We start from the raw sequence: 20,907 nt of genomic DNA, 5'->3' as shown, positions 1-20,907 counted from the left end.
CTTCATTAGTCTGGTAGGACTAGAAATATAAAAAGCCGCCAAAAAAGTTAAAAAGTACTGTACAACCATTCAAGGTGCAGATAAAATTTTTACTAAAATGCACAAACACCAAAAGAGCAGAAAAACTCACACGAGTTGAAAACAATTTTTAATAAAGGAATTAAACACTTCTATCTATACATCATCAGACTTCTTCGGAATCAAAAAAGAACCACATGTAACAGCATTTAAATAACCAACTATCCTATGACATCACTAATTACAAATAAAAAAATGTAAAGGTATAGTACAATATAACAATAACATATCCACATATAAAAGACATTACCAAGTGTCACACATTGCAATAAAATATTCCAAACATTAAGAATAAAATTACTCAAATAAATACATTTTAATTGCATATTAGAGCTTTGTGCTGTACTGTACTTTCTGAACTTCCTGCAGTCAGTGTTTTGGCAACATATCCAATCTATTATTATCTGTTCAAAAAAAATCTTAAAGTTTTTTCAGATCTACATTTCTGTTTTTAGGCCAACCCACATACATTGAGATACATAAAACCAAGAAGAAAATTTTAAACTTACAAAGTTATTGAATATGATTTTTTAATTCACATTCAAGGAAAGTATAAAAATTGAAAAATTCTTACATACAACTTCTTAATTTGCATTCAAGGGAAGTCACTTTTAGTGATGGCATTTGTACTTTGAAACTCAGAGACTGTTCTGTACTGCACACAGAGATACTTCTCCGACTTTTGCTGATACCTAACATTACAAAGTTGAAGTTTTAAATTTAAATCTGAAAACTTCTACGTTTATGTAATCTGCAAATCTTCACTGGAGAACAGCTGAGCATATTGCCTTCCTATGATCAGCTTAAGTTTGAAGATTCAGAACTGAAACTAACAACTTTAAATGCTTCCTCCTTTAAGAAAACAAGTGCTGGAAGACTTTGAGAACAGGAAAGGGAAAAAGTATTGAACAGTGTAGCAAACTGAAGAGACTACAATAATCTGACTATAGACTGTTATGAAGTACGAGGTTAAGTGCCTTACTTCCACAGTATGAAATCTGTAGACTAAACATTATCAGGTTTACAGTCTTATCCTACTATTAAAGATGTTTTTTCTTTCTGGTCTGAAAATCTTTGCAGTAACTATGGAAGTACAATAACTAGAAATGGGATAGATCTGTGACTTGACTTCCAACACTTAAAACTGTCACCACACATATGAAAATCACTCATCTGAACTTAGTGCACTTGTTATTTTCTCGGTTTCATTCATCAGTTTCATTCATTCATTCATTCATCATTCTCTGACAATGGCTTTATTTAATTTAGGTTCACAGGAAGCAGGAACTTCTCTTGACACTCAATGGTACAAGGCAGAAAATCTGATCTTGGTCGTGGTGCCAGTCCATCACATTATACCATCAACTTGTACGACTACATATGATAGACTGGATGTTTGTGATACTGAACATGGATATGTAACCAAGTGCTCTTATGCAATTCAGCATTTATATGGGATAAGCAATGCAAATATGGATTAATAGCATTCAAACTTCTTGATGATGCAAAGATCCTAAGACTGATAACTCACTATAAACCTATGAAGCATCACAGCTTCTTCTTGTAAAGCTAGTATAAAGCTGTGAACACAAACATATTATAGTAACCAGAAAGACATAGATATAAACACACATACAGAGATACCGACACATGCTTGTGCATACACAGACTCATAAGATAATAGGATTGTACTGTCACAGATTTTAATGTTCTACATTATGTTTAGGAGAAACTCAGAAAAGACTCATACAAATAATATTGTATAAATTATATGTTAACAAGACGGTCTACTGAATATAAATGTATTACATGTTTAAAATGCATGATTCTTACAGTTGAAGGATGTAGTTCTCCTTCAAAAACATCTGTAACTCCTTTGACAAGTTACTTGTTTCTCTCACAATTACCCAGACTGTTGGCACACCACATACACAATATCTGCACTACATACATGTGTATGTGGTATACCATGTACACAATATCTGTACTACATACACGTGTATGCAGTATACCACTTACACAATAGCTGTACTACATACATGCATATGTGGTATACCACATACTCAATAGCTGTACTACATACACGGGTATCCGGTATATCACTTACACAATATCTGCACTACATACATGCATATGTGGAATACCACATACACAATATCTGTACTACATACATGCATATGTGGAATACCACATACACAATATCTGTACTACATACATGAATATGTGGAATACCATGTACACAATATCTCTACTACACACATGTGTATGTGGTATACCACTTACACAATATCTGCACTACATACATGCATATGTGGAATACCACGTACACAATATCTGTACTACATACATGCATATGTGGAATACCACGTACATAATATCTGTACTACATACATGAATATGTGGAATACCATGTACACAATATCTCTACTACACACATGTGTATGTGGAATACCACGTACACAATATCTGTACTACATACATGAATATGTGGAATACCATGTACACAATATCTCTACTACACACATGTGTATGTGGAATACCACGTACAATATCTGTACTACATACATGAATATGTGGAATACCATGTACACAATATCTCTACTACACACGTGTATGTGGTATACCACTTACACAATATCTGCACTACATACATGCATATGTGGAATACCATGTACACAATATCTGTACTACATACATGCATATGTGGAATACCACATACATAATATCTGTACTACATACATGAATATGTGGAATACCATGTACACAATATCTCTACTACACACGTGTATGTGGAATACCACGTACACAATATCTGTACTACATACATGAATATGTGGAATACCATGTACACAATATCTCTACTACACACATGTGTATGTGGAATACCACGTACACAATATCTGTACTACATACATGAATATGTGGAATACCATGTACACAATATCTCTACTACACACATGTGTATGTGGAATACCACGTACACAATATCTGTACTACATACATGAATATGTGGAATACCATGTACACAATATCTCTACTACACACATGTGTATGTGGAATACCACGTACACAATATCTGTACTACATACATGCATATGTGGAATACCATGTACACAATATCTCTACTACACACATGTGTATGTGGTATACCACTTACACAATATCTGCACTACATACCTGTACTGATGAAAGGGGGACAAGTCCTGCAGTGCTGCTTATCCTTTCAAGATAAACAGAATTTATAGTGACATCCTCCCCCAAAGTGACATTTTTTTATCTTTTCCCATCATGCATCATTTAGCCAGCTGTCTGATTTCTGTTTTCATGATATATAAAACCTGTTTATGCTGCAAAAGTACATAGCACTACAAAACATCTGGTCGGCATTCATTGTCCATTAACAATTATGACACAAAATCTGTATTCCCTCAGATATTTTACACTACCACAGCTTATTCCAGCTTTGTTCCATCAGACTGTACCACCTTTGGGAAATATCTAATGGCATTCCCCTGTGAAGTTCATCTGTAACCCAGTCATAAAAATGGATTAAGCTTAACTGGCTGTTTCTTCTTGTCACAAACCGTTGTGTTGCCTACTGTCCTGAAGATTGCTGCCATACAAACATCTCATTGGAAACTGTGGGCACTGTGGTTGGACTAAGACTGATGAACTGATTTGCCACATAAGTGAGGGGTAGGACATAAAAGGTTGTGGTGAGAGGGGCAATGTCAGGACTATGGAAAGTGACTGATGGTGCACATCAGGGATTGGCCATGGTTCTAGATGCTCTCGGAGTATTTGTCTCTTGAATCTCTTGGGGAAACAGACAGTAGGTTCAACCTCTTTGCTGATGACACAAAACTAGATGCAGCAGCAGAGGATGCCTGAAGGCTGCAAGTAAGGATTTGGAAAAATCTAACAAAACTAACCAAAAGTGTGGCAAGGTGCCATTTGAGGTTTACTGTGGATTTATGCAAAGTACTTTACTTTAGTCATGACAATCTTCTTATATCATCTGGAGAATAGAGTTGATTGCTACAGAGCATATAAATGGTCCTGACTGTCTGTTCTGTCACACTTGCAAAGGAACAAAAGAAACAGATTGAAATGGACATGGAAACAGCCAACAGAATGCTGGGTTACATTCTCAGGACGATAGACACAAGAAGAAAAAAGATTATGCTTTTACTTTACAAGGCCTTGAACAAACTACACCTTAAGCACCTGGTGCAATTCTGTACACTATACCAGGAAAGGAACATCATGCTGCTGGAAGGAGTCCAGAGAAAAGTCACCAGCATGATCTGTTGGATGGAAGGGAAAGTATTTGACCAGAGATTAGATGAGGTAGAGAGGTCTTCTTACTAGATCATGTCAGGTGTGCACAAGATCATATCAGGAAGCTGTGAGGGGCTCATTCTAAACAAGGAAGAGAAGGAAGGAGGGGGTAGAGTCAGTAGATTGTGGGAACTAACTAGTCCTTGGATCTCTAAAAGTACTTCTTTCTAGAGAGGGTTGTTAACTCTTGGATTGCACTACCAGACTGGATGGTAGATTGGAATCCACAATGGCTTTCAGAAGAACATGTTATTCATAGGTTCATAGGTAGGTACTAGGCTATCGGACCAAGGGCCTACGTAAGCCTAGCCAACAAAGTTCCCTGGCTTACGCCACCCAAGAAAGTTATTTTCCTGTTCCACTGTCGAGCAGAGACACAGAAGTGATCCCCAGGGTGTATTTCCTATTCCCATCAACTCATCAAGATTTTTCTTGAAGAGTGCTAATGAAGAACTTTGCTTGACATAGATAGGTAGTCTGTTCCAGAGTATGGGAAGTCTCTGAGACAGGAATCTATCCCTCCAGCATTTCCTGTTTATTGTGGTGACAAGGTTTAGGTCCCTAGAACGTGTAGCTCGGAGGGATTGGGATTTCTTTAGGTGTAGCATGTCCAACAGCTCTGGGTTTGACATAGCTTTATATGTTAGGCAGAGATCACCTCAGAGTAGGCGGTATGCTACGGAGTAAAGCTGGAGTTTTTTGAGGTGGTCAGTGTAGGGCATTTGTTTGAAGCCAGTAATGCTCTTTGTGAGGTACTTCTGTGGCCTTTCCAGCTGCTGCAGATGTCTTGTGAGGTACATTCCAAAAGGGGTGTTGTACTCTATAATGGGTCTAATGAGTGTCGAGTAGAGGGGAACAATGACCTCATTTTTCCTGGATGAGAACCCTTTTATGATGAGGTGTGCCACGTAGAAAGACTTCCTGACTACTGTGACGATGTTGGAATGAGGGTGAGGGAGTGTAGGGATGGAAGGCATGAAGCAGGTTAAATGTGCTTAAAGGGCAGATTAGATAGGCTTATTGTCTCCTTCTGCTTTGGCAACAGAAGCCCATTCCTGGACTTGGATTATCATCACCATAGGTAGAACTACAGCTGCTGTTCCATTTGGCTAAATATATTTTGTTATATGATAAATCTTTCACTTCCTCTCCCAAACTGCTTTTTTTGTTATAAGTGATAATATAACTGACTGGATTTATAAATCAATAAATAAATGTTTACACATTTAGATATAATTCTGAGCAATAACCATGCTTTCCATAACCTCACAATGATTTGATAAAAAATTTTCACTAGCCTGAGGTTTTCTTTTGATTGCCTGGGGCTGGGTTTAAGAGATATAACAAATACTTCTGTATTGTTTAGTTGGAGGAACTGTGACCTCATTATATTTTCAGCTTGTAGATGTATAACTGATAGATTGTCTGCTTTTTACTGTGGTATTCCATGATATAAAGGAGCTTATTGTCTCAAGCGGGAACAGAACTACAGTATTTTTTGGGTTGTAAGCAGCATTTCCATTTAACTTTCTAACACCCCCTTAACACTTTCATTTGCTCCATTTCCTATGGTGTTAGCATCAAATATTATACCAATTGGTGAGTTTTTAGAATTTTATAGGGGCTATACCTTCTGGTAACCTTTTCTTCTGTCCAGATCATGGTGCTAGGAGGGTGACAAGAGACTAGCATTGACTAAGCATCTGATGCAGCTATCTTTGATTTTTCTTTGCTCCCCTTTCTCTCTGGCAGCCCACAATCACAGTGCAGTTCCAGTGATTTCAGGTCCAAATTCTAGTTGCATACTTCCAAACACCCACACTTTGACTGGTGTTCTCATCAGCAGGTGCTATGCATTTTGACAGTGCCACTGTGCATTGGCTAAGTGGAGGTCACCCAGGGGAATTATTTCCCACGTGGACAAGCTGGCATAAACTGCTCTGGGCCTTACGACATTGGCCATGTCCTCCATGCCCTCCAGCGTGTCTTTATCTGTTTGTCATTCCTGGATTGCAGTCAGGAATTTATTAGTTAACTACACTATTAGCCTCATTTGGACACATCATCAAGAAGGAAGTCGAGCTAAATTGCTGTGAACCCTGATCATTTTTAAGCTATATAAAATGTTCCTGTAGTATTATGTACTATTAAAAAATAGCATTATTTGACTAGTTACTGGATGTCATATAATTATTGCCAAAAATCTATACTAGTATTATTATTATGTAAACAAAGACCTACTGATCACAGAAGTGATCCCCGGGGTGTATTTCCTATTTCCCATCTACTCATCAAGATTTTTTTTGAAGAGTGCTAATGAAGAACTTTGCTTGACATAGATGGCTAGCTTGTTCCAGAGTATAGGAAGTCTCTGGGACAGGAATCTATCCCCTCCAGCATGTCCTGTTTATTGTGGTGACAAGGTTTAGGTCCCTAGAGCATGTAGCTCAGAGGGATTGGGATTTCTTTAGGTGTAGCATGTCCAACAGCTCTGGGTTTGACATAGCTTTATATGTTAGGCAGAGATCACCTCAGAGTAGGCAATATGCTACAGAGTAAAGCTGGAGTTTTTTGAGGCGGTCAGTATAGGGCATTTGTTTGAGGCCAGTAATCCTCTTTGTGAGGTACTTCTGTGGCCTTTCCAGCTGCTGCAGATGCCTTCTGAGGTACATTCCAAAAGGGGCATTGTACTCTATAATGGGTCTAATGAGTGTCGGGTAGAGGGGAACAATGACCTCTTTTTTCCTGGATGAGAACCCTTTTATGATGAGGTGTGCCACGTAGAAGGACTTCCTGACTACTGTGGTGATATGACTATCAAAGGAGAGACTACTGTCCACCTGGGTCCCAAGGTCTCTTATCACGCATCCGGTGTTAAGTAGATTGCTGCCTATGTGGTAGTTCATGGGTACAGAGTTTTTACCAAAGGGGATGAAACTGCACATTTTAGCATTTAGCTTGAGGCCATGGCTCTGACACCAGGCATCTGTCTCAGTGAGGCCCTTCTGTAGGATGTTCACATCATTTGGGGACTTGACTATGGCTCCTAGTTTGCAGTCACCTGCGAACTTCGTTATCCAGAGGCCTTCTGTGTTAGCCTGTACTTCCGAGAAGTGGATACCAAACAGGAGAGATCCCAGGATGGAATCTTGTGGTACACCACTTGTCACTGCTTTGTGGTCAGATTTGGAGTCTGCAACTTTTACAGTGTGGGTTCTGTCAGTGAGCCAGTTGGCAACCCATCTTGTGACGTAGGGATTTATACCTAGTTTAGTGAGTTTAGCTATAATTCCAGAATGGGGGATGGTGTCAAAAGCCTTGGCGAGGTCAAGATAGGCTGTGTGAACCACCTTACCCTCATCCACGGCTTTGGTGACTGCCTCAAAGAAGTCGATCAGTTTCAGGAGGCATGATCTGCCTTTCACAAACCCAAACTGGGTGGGATCCAGAGTTTGGTGGTTACCAATGTCTTTGTTTATGGGTTCAAAGATTATACGTTCAATGGCCTTGCAGACCAGGCTCATCAGGCTAATAGGTCGATAGTTCCCGGGATCAGTGGTGACTCCCCCTTTGTGGAGTGGGATAACTGTTGCTGTGCACCATTCAGTGGGCACAAAGCCTGATGCGAGGCTATTATTGAACATGGTGCTTAAGTGGGGAGCCAGTTCGTTCTGAAGTTCATGTAAAACGTAGCCTGGGATGTTGTCCGGTCCAATGGATGCTGTGTTTTTGGCTTTGGAGAGTGCAGATTTTACCTACATAGTTGTGATTACAGGGACTCTGCATTCTTCCTGTAAAGATATGGGCCCTTTAGGGGGATATTGTTTCATCTTTTCCCCTTTCCTCCAGGGACACATGATGTAGCTTGAGCTTGTTTCACTAGTGTTGCGGGTGTATAATTTGTCTCCACACCAAAAGGCTGGCCAAATGTAAAGCTTTCAAATGTCATAATGTCATTGTATTGTCATTTAATGTGTTTAATTGCTTGTTTGAAAATGGTTTGTCTCTATAATTTGCAATTACCAATAATTTGAAATTTGACAAATTTGAAATCATAACTTAATAAAATATTCATAATAAGAGTTATGCCAATTATAAGAATTTTCATGTACATCTAGTTGTATTTTACAACTGAAATATGTGCGTGTGTTTTAAAATAAACTTATATCACAAACATAATATAATCATTTCTAGAAGCATGTCCTGTTTTTGAGAGTTAGAGTTGATACTTATATGACATGAATCATGTTGCGCACCTTTTCTTGTCATTAAATGTAGTGCAAAATACATCATTCATTCTGCTTATCTACAGTGATTAGGTTTAGCAATAGATTCCTCTTAAGGTTATTATCTTTTGTTATACAATCTTCTTACACTAGATCATCTCTGTACCACTGTAACCCAACTCTGAGTTTCTTTCACTTGGTTTGATGTTATTTACAGCAGCATCATCAAAGTACAACCCATATAAGTTACCTTCAATTAGTTCTGCCACTTAAAACAAACTGAACAGCAATCACAAAATGAACAAGCAGGGCTACAAATGTAGAATAGCCTGCATTTTCATCAACATTTCTCTGATATAGGTTTGTGAACCTATTCTGTTTTTTTTTCTTTTGACTGTCTTCATTTTGTTTCTGATTGTGTACATTAATTTAAAATTTAAATGTGTTAAATAAAGAGAGGGCAAGGCACAAAGGGAGGTTGTCTTATTTGATAGTGTCCTTGAAGTAGGTGGTTTTATTATAAGCATCATGCAATTCAGTCATAGTATCGCTTATGCAAAACAGTAAAACATTCACATTTAGGTATTTATTTACTAAGACTTTTCCCTTTTTTGTAACAAATTACTACCTTTCCCATGTGACACAGACGTATTAGTAAATATAGCATAATCTTATAATTTTATCCTTCAAATAACCAAATAAAATATAATAATCAATTTATTTCACCTTTCTAATATTATAATGGTAAGTAACTGAAAACAATTCAATAAATAAATGGCAACATGTTATATTTTGATTACTTTTTAATTATTTTCATTGTTCTTTGTTATTTGAACTACATGTCGTAGTGCCAAACTATTTTCATCTACATTGTATAATAAACATTATCATTTAAATATAGAGGTGTTGACTCATCAAAATGAGCTAAATGTTCTTCTCTTACAGTCAGTTTTGCCAAAAAATTGTTTAAAAACTGTTTCATCTGTCAGCAATTTGCTGTAATTTTGGCAATACCATCTTATCTAGAAACACAAGTTTAGCATGTTAGTGATTTGTTCTAGGGTTCATGGTGTCCTAATTTTGTAAGATATACTGAAGGAGGTTAATAGAAAAGCACACAGTGGTATTGGTGGCTACTTACAGGCCCCAGAAACCTCACTCAGCTGTCTTATGGCAAGAAAATGGAAGCCTTGACTTAGTGCAGGTGGTAGATTCTACTTGCTCAGATGTTGTTTTAGGATACATTGTGAATTAACCATTTCTTCCTGCTTCTTCTGGTTAGCACAATGCCTGTTTTTTTGTTTTGCTTTGGCATACACTGAGAATTCTTTTTTTTTTCCTGCTTCTTCTGGTTAGCCCAATGCCTGTTTTTGCTTTTTGCTGTCTTTCTTTGCCTTCTAAGGAAATGAGGAACTTATATAAGCTAAAATAGTCCTATAGTATTTTTCAGACAGGTAGGCCTAGCAGTCGTTTATCTTCCATGCTGATAGAAACTAGTTTGTTAGTTAGTTGCCTAGCTAAACAGTTAGTTACTTAGTAAGTTAGTTAGTTGTCTGGAAAGATCACTTCACAGGGAAACCCTTGATGTATTTATAGTGACAGGGGAATCAGTCACGATCTGTTCCTTAGCCACCATGTTATCATGACAGTTTTGCATGGAAATCCCTCCTTATATGAGCATCACACTTGCACACAATCTTTCAGGTGTCCTTTCACAACCTATATGTAAAATGGAAGAATGCCCTCTTCTCATGAAGAAGTTAACCCATTACAAGTACACTCCAACGTACTAATACTGTTTACCTCTGTCATAATGCAGCATTGGATTGTGGGGCTCTCTTCACATGTGATCAACGTCACAGAAAATTTCATATCTCCATTACTCATTACTTGCACCTTGTGTCCAGCTGAAAGCATTCCCTGGATTTCTTGTATTCAGGTAGATAGTTTCACTTCTTTACTCTGAATTTGAGGTGTAGTATTCCTAGACAGTATCCTAGCATGAGAAGATCCTAATGGTATTATTGACACACACTGGAGTTCACCGTTATCACTGCATTCAAGGAGTTAGTAATAAAAACACAGAAAGAAAGCTATTCCAGCAGTAAACACTTTGAAATGGTAAGAAGGATCACTTTCTGCTATTGGTTTCACTCCCCACTTATTATGTTTGCTCAGGTGGTAGCTGATATCAGTGCACAGCCAGGTGTTTCACTAGTAGATGCTTACACTGGAAAGTGATATGTCTGAACAAGATAGCATTATAATGTGGTCCAATAAATCCCCTTCCCCAAGCCCCTCCTGTTCTTGTTATATGTAAATTATATGTGGTACAATACACATAATGTAACATGAAGGTGACACTATCCTTCTGTCTTCTTTCCATTGGATGAAATTCATGACTCAATGTGGTTTTCAGAATAGGTTTGGAATTTTAATCAACAGGGTAAATAAAGTAACACGTCTTAATTTATCTAAAGTAGACTGTTTTTACAGTGTGGAAATCATTTATCCAGCAGCATGAATTATCTTAAAGCTTTCTCTTTTATTGATAACTGAACTAAAGTTTTAACAGTCTTAAAATATTTTGGATATTACATGATCACGACATGAGTTTTTTGCATCGTGAGCTACGTGTTTAAAAAAAGAAGAAGAATATTATGGGTTTTGTGCTCTGTTTTCTCTGGTAGCTAGACAAGAACTTCCTTTATACTATTACTTCATTAAGCCAGTCTAATTCTGTTAAACTAAGCTCGGCTTGTGACAAAACTGCTGAATTTGTTGTGGGTACTTCTGAAAACAGCACTGCAGAATATAATATGATGTTGTTAAACCTTACTAGGAAGTTGCATGTTTATCCATTCTAGGTCATTTCTACATTTTCATGACTGACACATGACTACCAGTGTGCATATTTTCTTTGAAATGAATTGCAGTTTTCTCTTAAGTATATTCAAGAGGATCCAAGAACAAGGCATGTTTATGGAGATGGAACATACAGAGGGTTTAGGGTCTAGATTGCCTGAGCAACAAAGTTGTCTCTGAGTTTTTTGTCTTCCAAGTTGAAACACTTTTTAGAGAAAGGTATGTGTGCTTTTAGAATCTCTGACAAATGTTTGATTGGTGTTCAGTGATACATTCAATAAGTACATTTTATATTTCTGATTTTAAGTTGATTATGCTATACTGATAGTGAAAATACATTTTCAGATATGTAACACTGATTTGGTTATGTTTACTCAGTCACCCATGCAAAGACATTTTGCTTGGGGGTTTTTTATGCTTAACAAAATGCAGTAAATAAAAAAGCAATCATTCACTCAATGAATCAATTAGTCTGTCAGCAAGTCATTCTCCCTCCGCTAAGGGATTGCTACTGTTGGAGCCGAGTGGTTACTTATTTCACTCTTTTTCTGAGTGTTTCATATGCTGTGTCATGTAAAACTAATCTTCCAAAGCTCCTTCCCTATAATGGCATATTATCATGAATAAGCATTATACACCAGATGTTTCTCTATTCATCCGTTTATTTAACTGCAAATGTAATATCCCCAGTAAAGTTTTCTCTACACCCGGTCCTTATGATGCAGTTCTTTGACAAACACAACATCTGACTTGATTTCCTTTTTCACCTGCTTAGCTAAAGTATTTTTTACCTGACATTAACTAAAGCCAAGCACTAGATCTTTGCCTTAGGATAGTAAGTAATACCATGGTGAGATCATTTCCATGTCTTACATTTAGCTTGCAGTTTGAGATTTGATAGTTTACCTTTTCTAGTATAGCTTGTAGCTAAGCTGAAATGTTTTTTCATTAGTGCCTGTTTGAATATCCAAATATCTGACGTATTTAAGCATTTCCTATAGAAGTAGCACTCATCCTGGCTCAGCTGTTAGTACCCTAACTTTTTATCACATTAGCCATTGTATAACACCTCATGTTTTGTACTTTGAAATGAGGCTGATAGCAGTCCTTTTCAGAGCAGTTCATTCAACTAGTTAGGAAATGAATGAAGTACTAAATAAATAATAAAACGAGTTCAGTATACATACCTCTCTCTCAAACTCTTAGAGCAAGAAATCTGGATAAAGCCATAAGTAAAAGTGGGACAAAGGCCCAAAATAGGGACAGTTTTTAATTATTGCTCTTACAAACTTAGAAAGTTGATAGAATAACAGGTTTTACATTAGCATGACTTTTTTCTGAAGGGTATGAAGTCTGAAACTCAAGTGTCTGTCTTTGTTTTCTAACTTCAATCTTTAATGAGTTGCCACTAATTTGCCAGAAAACCACAACTTTATGAAAAACAGACCAACAATATGGGGCAAAAATCTGGACATTCTGCGAAAAACTGTACAGTTGAGAGATATGTATACCATGTTTGGCAGTTCAGCATTATTGTTACCTTTGATTGAGTCTGTAAATCTCAATTTGCCTTCTGTACAATATAAAGAAGTAGGTTTACCGACACACAGACATACACATACATACTCTCACACAGATAAACACGTGTGTGTGTGTATATTGCATTATTTTATCTAGTATGATAACTTATGACATTACTTCCTTTTTCATTATACTAAATATTTATATATATATATATATATATATGCACACATACATACATACACACACTTTATATACATACATATATATATATATATATATATATATATATATATATATATATATATATATGTATATACGGGTCCACTTTGTAATTTCAAAATACTGAAATCTCGAAATTCAGTATTTCAAAACCACAAAGCTGAAAACCCAAGCACAACTCTCAAACTTGAAAACACACAACAGCGAAATTCAAAATCCCGTAACTACGCTACACATACAGCAGACACATAAACATACACAACCCACCCCACAATCAAACAAATTCATCTAAACTACATATAAGAAGGGGGGCAAACCCCCCTGCACCCCCCATGTGGGGGGCTGTGCCCTCCACACCCCCTACTTATATATTCTAACTCCGAGATCGCACAAGCAGAAACACAAATGGAACTCACACACACACACATCTTACAGTCCATCAAACACACACATAACAGTCACAACACACACTTACACACACTAAACCCCTAACCAACATACTTACACACACAAACTTACCAAAATTAAACCCAAACATCCACACACCATACTGCCGGAAGCAGAAATTCAAAATATCCGTGCTTCGGTATTTTGAATTTCGCGCTTCTGCCGGTTTTGAAAATGTGACTCTGTGGTTTTGTAAGCTCAAAATACTGCAATTCGAGATTTCAGTATTTTGAAATTACAAAGTGAACCCATATATATATATAAAATATATATATATATATATATATATATATATATATATATATATATATATATATATATATAGATATATATTCACCAGAAAAAAGAGAAAGAAGGTTACCTGACATAATCTAATCCTGTCTTGCAGTCTGATATGGAATGCTTCAGAATGGAGATAAAAATTAGACATTTGTTTATTAGTCTAGAATGAAGGCAGTGGATACAGCAACTGGTTAAGAGGCTTCAGTCTAAATTTAAATATTTAGTTAAAGCTAAGATGTTTACACATCTAAGATGACCTTTAAAACATTAGAAACCAGAAGCAGCTGGCTTACATTGTGGTGTCTTCTGTGCCTTAATCTATTTTAAATATTTACTTTACTATTAGTTACCATTTCATATTATAGTATGCAAATCACAAACATCCTGTACTGTGGTTGGTAATGTAAGTTTTAACACAATAGTACATTTTACAGAATTCTGAAGTTGAGAGGAGTGCAATGTAAAAAAGAAGGTTTAACTGAAAGGCTGTATCTGAGTCCTGGTTACCGAGGAAGTACTTAGATATTCCGCCCTCACACTGCTGGATAAAGATTCACGACAGCACAGTTCTCACTGAATCAGATTTTCTTGCTCCCTACTTAAATGCTGTAGTGACGTTAATGGATTTCCATGGTTTGCATGACCTAGGATATAAACAAGTGAACAAAAACTCCACAATTCACCTAACTCTCTGATGAAACATGAACTCAGTAACAGAAATAAATAAAACAAGTGGTGCCCCATATGTGACATCTGAGACTGCAAAGCCCTGTCAATGAGGTCTAACAATGGAAGGGCCTCACATCAGATGAGTAAACATAACATCTAGGATATGGCAGCTCATGTGCCTTACAAAGGACTAGACATAATAAAAAGTACACTATCATACAAACATTACAGTTATGGAGACAGAGCTTATATCCTATGTGAAGTCTCAGGTCTCAGCTGGTAAATATCTCTGCTCCAAAGAATACCATCAGAAAGAAATATAGAAACTAAGCATTAAAGTTTATTTAGGCAGAAAAAAAAAGGAAAAAAAAACATTGTCTAGCTTTAATATAAAACAGTTATGAGCAATCCATAACAATGTTTGATGATTTATCTTTCTATTCATTTTGTGCAAAAATCATAACCTCACCCAAGAAAAGCAGGGTGTTTCACATGTAATGTTTAAATCAATCACATACCCACTTCTCTTCTTTAGGCATTGTCCCACTCATAAATAGAATCCATGTAAAGCAGAACTAATGTGAGCCAAAGTCACAATCTAAAGTGGCATGGCACCTTGCCTTTCATATAAGTCGTAGGACTTCTGAAAAAGTAAGACCCTTGCAATGTTTTACAGTTTCATATAACAGTATGAGCTCACAAACATACTGTATTGTGAATAATCAGTTTTACCCAAGACTAAGGCCTAACTAAGATGCAGGTTCTGTGCTGCAATAAAGCAGGCATCATTTTAGAAGACTCTACTTTAATCCTGGCTGCTATGCATTGATTAGGCAGCTAATTATGATCACATTTATTTGCTATTCTGATACATTTTGTCACTGAACCATTCCTTTTCTATGAGCTCATTTGTTTTTGCATGGTACTAAGGGTATTTTCCACATTTCTTTGCACTGTTTTTATGACCTTGCATGGAATCTGTCTCACCCCTCTACACGTTTCTTTAACCTACTATTTACAATCACTAATGTACACTTCTATGGATCTCATTGTTTTAGGATTTAAAAAAATCAGACATGGAATGTGAATTATTTTCCTTTAAATTTCCAGATATGGAACCTTGGGGACTCTTCCTTAAGGTCATCATAAGCATTTGTCCATTTCTACATGTCTCAGTCATATCAACATAAGGCATTTCCCTTGACTTATTTTCCTCAATTTTTTCAAAGAATCAGCCTAGAACTATTATGTCTAAACATATAAAACAAATATTTGCCGTGATAAATAGTTGTACTATATTCTCAGTATGATAGTTATATTCCAATGTTCCAATACTGTTTGTATAGCTCATTGCACTTTTTATAACTCTGTACATGTTTCGGCTTCCATTGACATCCTGGATGTATAACAAGTATTTTACTTTCAGATTTCATTGTTGTATAAAATGTAGGTCTTTTCTTCCAAGGTTGTGGCTGAAAATAGTCCTTACACATGTTCATGCACTTAATGGTCAAATGAATAAATAATAAAAATATACTGTGAATGTGTTACACTAAAGCTTGTTTGAAAAGAATAAAAAAAAACTTTTGTCTGATTCTACCACTCCACACCACTACGTTTGAAAATGTCCACTTGAGAGATGTAGTGTCTAGACTTGCTATATGATATTTACATAATTTAGTAAGTTTTATTAACACCAGTTTATTTCTAAGACTGCTCTGAGATTAAATCCAGTATCAAGCAGTTCTGTGCTTCTGTATGCCTTATAGGATAATGTGGAGAACGTGAATAGCTGAACTACAGTTAACACTATTTCCCTGTATCAGCACAAGTTCCACACTTCAGATGATGCCTTGTTGCTAGATGTGTTAAGTAGTACTTTATATAAATATTGCTATAAGGATGCAATGGTGGAATCAACAATATAAGCAATAAAAAGACTCAGTCCTATATACTTCCTAGACTCTCACTCTCACATGTACGCACACATACACATGCACATGCATGAACATGACTCATGTGTGTACACAAACATGTACATGCACACACACACACACACACACACACACACACACACACACACACACACACACTCACAGGTACTTTCTGGTAAGGGGGCAGCAGAGAACATACATTTACCCTCTTCCCTTCTTCCTTTTCTGGCATCTAAAGTTTGCTTTATAATATAAATTTGGTGCAGTTATATTATCACAAGCATGCTTTATATATCAAATATATTTTAAACAAATATACTACCAAATTTATTACTATTTATAATCATTTCCTTTCTTGGGTTTTGTTTAGTCTCTCTCTCTCTCTCTCTCTCTCTCTCTCTATATATATATATATATATATATATATATATATATATGCATATATACACACACACACACATATATATATATATATATATATATATATATATATATTTTTTTTTTTTAGATTCTTGTTCTAGATATAGTAAGAATGCATCAGGTACCCCCACACACATACAAACACAAATATAGCAAAAGGTACCGTATGATACATCTCAACAGACCATTCTCTGAGAAGATTGCATAAATATCAGCTTTTAAAAATTTAACACAGTTTACATTCATTTGTATGCTACATTAAAAAAGGACATAAACTAGCTGGAAATATACTATCAATAAAATGCAAACCATATAACCATTTACTTAAACAAAAAATAACTTTGTAGATAATGTCCAGGAGTAGCACTGTACTAGGTATTATAGTTTTACCTGGTCAGGTATTTCCATTTTTCTTTTCAGTTTTCTTTATTTCCTATTGACTATTTGAGGAGTTGCTGTACATTTCCTCCTGCTTCTTGTCTGTCTCTTTAGATGTGCCTTGGTTTCTCATTTGAGCCAGTGCATGCTTAATAATGTATTGGAGAAGAAGCTACAGTTTCTCAGCCCATCCTCAGTGCAACATAAATCCTATGTCCTGATGGCTACTGCTTGCAGAGACACATTTGGTGCCTGAATTCATAGGCATCTCCACTATCAGCATTCAGGTGGTTATCCACAGGCAGACTTACAGAGGTTCGGTCTGATACGTGCTGCTGATGAAGAGAGGCTACACATGGTTTAAAAGGTTTTGTATTTGCTTATCTTCTTTCATCATTACATGTTTTAAAAGTCTCAGTAGTTATTATTCAACTCTCATCTGCATTTCACTGCTACCATCAACAAGATTATTGGATCACTGCTCATGTGATTTTACCACCAGCTGAATTTTAGGATTACATATACAAGTCATATGCAGTGCTTTGCCAATATATTATATGGAAAATCACATTTTAATATGTCTTTTAAGGATGACACATAAAATCTTTTGACATCATGGTGTGTGATAATGAGGTAAAACATAAATGGTATTACTTCTCCCGTTTACCTGCTTCTAGTTAATGCGGTATACTTGTAGATTTCCTACATGTCAACATGTATGGCACTTTATTGCAATGAATTAGATTATGCAGATATATATATATATATATATATGTATGTGTATATATATATATATATATATATATATATATATATATATATATATATATATATATATATATATATATATATATGTATATATCTATACATATATATATATATATATATATATATATATATATATATATAAGAGCATTTTGTGCATGCCATCTTACAGTGTAGGGCATTACCAAAAATAATGGTAGTTACAGAACCTACCATACTAGAAACTGGGTACAGCGAGATGTTTAGGGGCTGAAAGTAGCGCTAACCAGTGTTAGTGGCAGAGCAGGCAGGGTACTTTGCTTTCATACCAGGAACGTCAGAACACTGAAGGCTCTAACCATGCATCAGGTCCTCAGATTTATGGTACTGCACTAGACTGCCACTGCAGTACAGTCTAAGGCAAGAGGTGCTATACTCAACACTATCCATTGGATGAGATATTAAAGCAAGGGCCCATTTGTCAAACTTGGTGGTAACTTCGGTGGATGTTAAAGATTCAAGATAATTTATCAAAAAGAGCAGCAGTTTCCCTTGTATGCTGGCCACATTATCCTTGGTATAAATACCACCTCAGACTCCTCAGAAAATGGAGTATTGAGCTTTTGTGACTGAGTTAGTCAACAAAAATAAATAAAAAAAAGCATTAAAGGCATCAAGTTGCTTTTTTCTTTTTTTAAGAGCCAGCTTCAGGCTTGTTTTCTATTTTCCTGAGTTTATCCCTATCTCATGTTGTACAGCTCCAGGCTTGTTTTCTATTTTCCTGAGGTTATCCCTATCTTATGTTGTACAGTATCAGGCTTGTTTTCTGTTTTCTATTTTCCTGAGGTTATCCCTATCGTGTTGTACAGTATAACTCTGGAGCAATGAATCAGGTCACTAATCAAAAAGAGGGTCATGGTCTAGTGGAGACAGCTAGGTGCTTGAGCTCAAGAAGTGCCCCAAATTGTCTAGACTGGCAAAGTACAAAATATTTATCCTTCTGATCTGGACCTGCAGGGGACAGAATATTTAATTCCCTCAGATTTACGTCCATGTTCTCTTATGCTGACAAGTGCGAAAATGAGTGATGCAGTGATATTGATTTTTTTTTTAATTACCTTTAACTAACCATCAGTTTTCCTTCCTGGGGACCCAGTTGGGCCATTCTTTCCCCTTTGGTCACCAGGGGTGACGGTCAAGCTACCCAGGAAGAGACCATCATACTGCAGACAAATGGTAATTTTTGCAGCCATTACCCCTCCTGTGCTGCTTCCAACCTCATTTCTTGTGTGGGTATGTGCAGACACTGTGAGGCAAATGCCCCACCTTCCCGTTGATGTACCAGTCTGGGTCCCCACCCTCCAGGGGCATGCAGAAAGACAGTACAAAACAATGTCTACCTCTGCATATGCATGCCTTAGCCCCTTTTGTAGTCCTATCCACTAATAACCTGATGAGCATTGTCTTGATCTCTGGTATCACTACTGACAACAAGGCAGCAGCATGTCTCCACAATATGTGCCCTATCCCTCCCACTGACAGAGGTGAGCAAGAATAGTCACTTTATTCCTCCGCCAAACCTGGTTGGCTCCTCCATTGCCTGTGCCACTACTCAAAACTCTGGTCACTTGGGCTGTAGTTAGGGATTCATCGCTCTATGCCATGGAGCTGACTGGTTTATCGTGATTTTTTAATACTAGAATTCTGCCTTTGTATGCTCTTACTAGTCACTGGCAAACTTCTAGAGCTCAGCTAAATATTACTCACATTTTACAACCAATCTCCTTAAAGCTGTTGCTAGGGTAGAGCAAAGGAGCAGGTGCACTGGCTGCAAGTTCTTAGGGACACAAATGGCAATGGAGAAGAGGTGTGGCTCAATCCCTGCAGGACAGTAGTGTTGAAAGCACAAATGTCAATATGAGTATGAGTGGCAATAATCATTTAAGTGGCTTAAATTATTTAAATCACAATCTGCATTTAGCAACTGTAGCAAGGAGGCAGTATAGCCTTTCGCTATACAGGAAGAAGCAGCACAGTAGTTTTTGCCTAGAGCTGAAGACTTATTTTCTTTGTCTCCCACTTCAAAGGGTGTTTATTTCTTTATTTATTTATCATTTTTGTTCCTTGGCTTTGGTTGAAGAGGTTGTTAAATGGGGGGATAGCCCAGGGTCCCAGTATCTGCACCATCCACAACTCTACTCCCTACGATGGAATTCTGATGTGAAATCTGTTTAGTAGCATTGCCTTATACATTCACAACTTTACGTTTTTTAAGTTCTTAAATAAACTTTTCTCTTTTGAAAGGATAGTTTTTTTATCATCTCTACCCAATGGGTACTTCTATTTATTGATTTTGTTAAAGCATGTTGTATTTCTTTCTGAATATTCTTTATTTAGCAGTCCTGCTTTTTTAACAGCCCCTTGTTTCTTCCTGCCTTCCATTTATTTAACATCGTTGTCTTTTTGTTTTACCTCCTTTTTCCCTCGCTTAAATTTTTGATTTCCATTCATGACTGGATTGCTTGTATTTTCCACAGCTTGGGCCTTTAATTGCTAGACTGCTTTCTGTACTTCTCCATTTTAATTAGAATTGCTGTATTCTATTCAAGCTTGTTTTCTTTGTGCTAATTTCATTTATTAACAATGCTACATCACAACTGAGATAAAAATGCATTATCTTCATAGTCCCAATATACTCAGCTCTCATTAGACCAATAATTGAGTACAGTGCACTCTTCCGCATGTACCTGACCAGGCAACAGCTGGAGTGACCACAGAGG

This window comes from Protopterus annectens, chromosome 11.part0, assembly GCF_019279795.1.
Source record: "Protopterus annectens isolate FY-2018-M chromosome 11.part0, PAN1.0, whole genome shotgun sequence".
NCBI lineage: Eukaryota > Metazoa > Chordata > Ceratodontiformes > Protopteridae > Protopterus > Protopterus annectens.
This window is presented reverse-complemented; position numbering follows the sequence as displayed.